General features: G+C 44.7%; 1 non-coding gene across 1 annotated transcript; it reads right to left on the bottom strand.

Moving 5' to 3' along the window:
* Positions 1-1654: 1654 nt before the first annotated feature.
* TRNAK-CUU lies at positions 1655-1727 on the bottom strand. The gene has a single exon. It is a non-coding gene; the product is annotated as a tRNA-Lys (tRNA).
* Positions 1728-3892: the final 2165 nt, after the last annotated feature.

Genomic DNA, 3892 nt, shown 5'->3' with positions numbered 1-3892 from the left:
AATTGCTGGGAATGACTAAAAATATTTAGGTAGAGGAAAAAACTTGGAACTGTCAACATACAATAGTTTTGCTCAAAGAAAGTGAGCTTCTGGCCGGGCGCGGTGGCTCACGCCTGTAATCCTAGCACTTTGAGAGGCCAAGACAGGTGGATTACAAAGTTAGGAGTTCAAGACCAGCCTGGCAAACATGGTGAAACCCGGTCTCTACTAAAATACAAAAATTAGCCGGGTGTGGTGGCCTGCGCCTGTAGTCCCTGCTGCTCAAGATGCTGAGGCAGGAGAATCGCTTGAACCCGGGAGGTGGAGGTTGTAGTGAGCCGAGATCGACTCACTCCACTCCAGCCTGGGTCACAAAGCCAGACTTCGTCTCAAAAAAAGAGAAAAGGAAAAAAAAAAAGAAAGAAAGAAAGTAAAAAGGGTATCTACATAGAAGCACTCAGGAGGAAAAAAAAAAAAGATAAAAAAGTTGTAAGGCTCTGCTCACAGTAACCACCATATTTGTTCATCGCTAAAACAATCTTTTTTTTTTTTTTTTTTTTTGAGGCGGAGTCTCGCTCTGTCGCCCGGACTGGAGTGCAGTGGCCGGATCTCAGCTCACTGCAAGCTCCGCCTCCCGGGTTTACGCCATTCTCCTGCCTCAGCCTCCCGAGTAGCTGGGACTACAGGCGCCCGCCACCTCGCCCGGCTAGTTTTTGTATTTTTAGTAGAGAGGGGGTTTCACTGTGTTAGCCAGGATGGTCTCGATCTCCTGACCTTGTGATCCGCCCGTCTCGGCCTCCCAAAGTGCTGGGATTACAGGCTTGAGCCACCGCGCCCGGCCCGCTAAAACAATCTTAACGGTGGTTTAAAAATATGCAGAATTGTTCTCCAAACTAATCTTCAGTATCACATAATATTAAGTAAAAAATATTTCAGACGTTTTAACAGAGATTACTTCGGCAATATTATGAACTCTACAATTTCGTGAATTTTAATGTCTTCTTATGCCCTAACCTTTGGCGTTCGGCTGCCCTTCAAACAGGCCACTCAGCAACAAATACTTTTCTAATACTTTTCTAGGGCAGATAACCTTTAACTGTGTAATTTACAAGATGAAATTTTCTGGTTTCATTTTTCCTTTTTTTTTTTGGAGACGGAGTCTTGCCCTGTCGCACAGGCTGGAGTGCAATGGCCCGATCTCGGCTCACCTGCAACCTCCACCTCCTGGGTTCAAGCGATTCTCCTGCCACAGCCTCCTGAGCAGCTGAGACTGCAGGCACTCGCCACCACACCCAACTAATTTTTGTATTTTTAGTAGAGACCTTGCGGGGTGGGGGGACGGTGGGGGGGTGGGGGACGGTGTGGGGGATGGGCTCACCATATTGGCCAGGTTGGTCTCGAACTCCTGACCTCGTGAGCCACCCTCCTCGGCCTCCCAAAGTGTTGGGATTACAGACGTGAGTCACCGCGCCCGGCCCATTTTTCCTTTTTTAGGTTAGCTTAGTTTTAGTAGTTTTGTATGTATTGAATTATTTGAAAATAAGACCATACGGGCTGAAGTCTGTTATTACAGTTGATGAGAGCTGAAACTGGTGAAATTACTAACATTGATTAGACCTGAAGTTGGTCAAATGAAAGCAACCTGAAGTTGGTCAAATGAAAGCAAAATAGATGCCGCCCAACGTGGGGCTCGAACCCACGACCCTGGGATTAAGAGTCCCATGCTCTACCGACTGAGCTAGCCGGGCAGTTACACGAAGGTGCTCTTTCTAGATCTTTTCAAAGGGATAAGCTTGTTTTGCTTTGCTCCAAGAAATTGCATTTCGTATTAAACGATCTTTCCGTTTTATATATATATATATATGTATTTTTTGTAAAGTTTTTCACGACTTTTAAAACTTGTGTTTCATGTCTGATTCTGTGCACATAAACTTTTGTTGTTTAATAAAAATGTATAAACAGCCCTCTAGTGGTCAGCACCTTTCCGTTTCCTTAAAGGAAGGCGATGCCGACTCCAGCCCGGAGAATAGGAGTGAGTGTGGGGGTGCTTCCAGTTAATCCTAAAGATTCCCGCCGGCAGAGCGCCCACCCCCTGCAGCGCGGGGACAGGAGATGTTCTCAGCACGCTCGTGGCCCACTGCAAAAGAAGGCTCGGGAGAAACGTCCTGCACACTCTCTGAAAACGATTGAAACTGAAAACCCAGCTGCAGAGCTGGTTGGCCTCTTGAGATCGTGTGACTTAGAGATTTTCGGAATTCTTTTCTTTGGCACGACAGTAGTTCAACTAAGACATACCATGGTGTTCACACAAGAGATTAGAAAACTAAAGCAGTCTCAGCGAGTAATTGAAAATACCGTAGAGAGTTTGCTCACGCTCAAAACTAAAAAGTGAAAACATTTATTCCATAGACTAATGGAACCTCAGTGTGGGAAGGGACCATTATTCCAAGCCTCTCCCTACTAAAACAAAAAAATAAATAAAGATTCATTCTGTTTTCCAGTAGAAACGATTTCACAGTAGCCAAACAGTCCCAGTTAATGAGGGAAACTACTTTGTAAGAAAAAAACAAAGGCCGAGCGCGGTGGCTCACGCCTGTAATCCCAGCACTTTGGGAGACCGAGGCGGGCAGATCACGAAGTCAAGAGATCGAGACCATCCTGGCCAATATGGTGAAACCACGTCTCTTCTAAAAATACAACCGGGCATGGTGGCACGCGCCTGTAATCCCAGCTACTTGGGAGGCTGAAGCAGGAGAATCACTTGAACCCGGGAGGTGGAGGTTGTAGTGAGCTGAGATCATGCTACTGCACTCCAGCCTGGTGACAGAGCAAGACTCTGTCTCAAAAAAAAAAAAAAAAAAGCAGGATTAGAAAAGCATACTTTGGCAAATTCACTTATTATTATTATTATTGACATAGAGTCTTGCTCTGTTGCCCAGGCTGGAGTGCAATGGGGCAATCTCAGCTCACTGCAACCTCCACCTCCAGGTTCAAGTGATCACTCATGTCTCAGCCTCCCGAGTAGCTGAGATTACAGGTGTGCACCACCATGCCAGGCTAATTTTTGTATTTGTAGTAGAGATGTAGTTTCACCATGTTGGCCAGCCTGGCCTCAAACTCCTGACCTCAGGTGATCCACCCGCCTTGGCCTCCCAAAATGCTGGGATTACAGGAGTGAGCCACTGCACCCAGCAGTGGCAAATCCTTTTAAACAATGGTTATCAATTGTGGTTAAACCATTATGTTAATTTTATATGTTAATAGTTGGTGGAGAACTGGATATTTACAGGGTCGAAGTAACACCACACAGGTTAGTAGATGCAAGGACAATCTCATTGTATGATGGTGGGTTCAGGTTGTTATTACCTTAATCCAGAAATTAATCTGAGTTTTGCTAGTGCTTTACTAATCCTCAACGAGATAGATAGTGTATCTTTAGCAGTGATACAACACAAAATCAATGGTAATTATTTATTCTAGTCAAAAAATGTTTTTGATTAATTAGTATCTAAATGTCAATAGGCCTTTAGATATTAATTCCAGTGTACAGGAAATGTAAAGGATAGAGGAACAAGATGAGTGACACCATAAGGAACCAATAACACAAAGTCAGAGGGTGGGAAATTCTCCAGGACAATTAACCTTCAACAAGTATTATATAATTTTTTAATGACTTTTGCTAGTTTTTCTTTTTCTTTTTTTTTTTTCTGAGACGGAGTTTTGCTCTTGTGGCCCAGGCTAGAGTGCAGTTGTACAATCTCGGCTCACTGCAACTTCTGCCTCCCAGGTTCAAGTGATGCTCCTGCCTCAGCCTCCTGAGTAGCTGCGATTACAGGTGCGTGCCACCACACCCAGCTAATTTTTGTATTTTTTGTGGAGATAGGATTTCACCATGTTGGGCAGGGTTTCACCA

The sequence above is a fragment of the Rhinopithecus roxellana genome, chromosome 5 (genome assembly GCF_007565055.1).
Source record: "Rhinopithecus roxellana isolate Shanxi Qingling chromosome 5, ASM756505v1, whole genome shotgun sequence".
Taxonomy (NCBI): domain Eukaryota; kingdom Metazoa; phylum Chordata; class Mammalia; order Primates; family Cercopithecidae; genus Rhinopithecus; species Rhinopithecus roxellana.
Note: the sequence above shows the minus strand (reverse complement) of the source record. Positions and strands in the feature narration are given on the sequence as shown.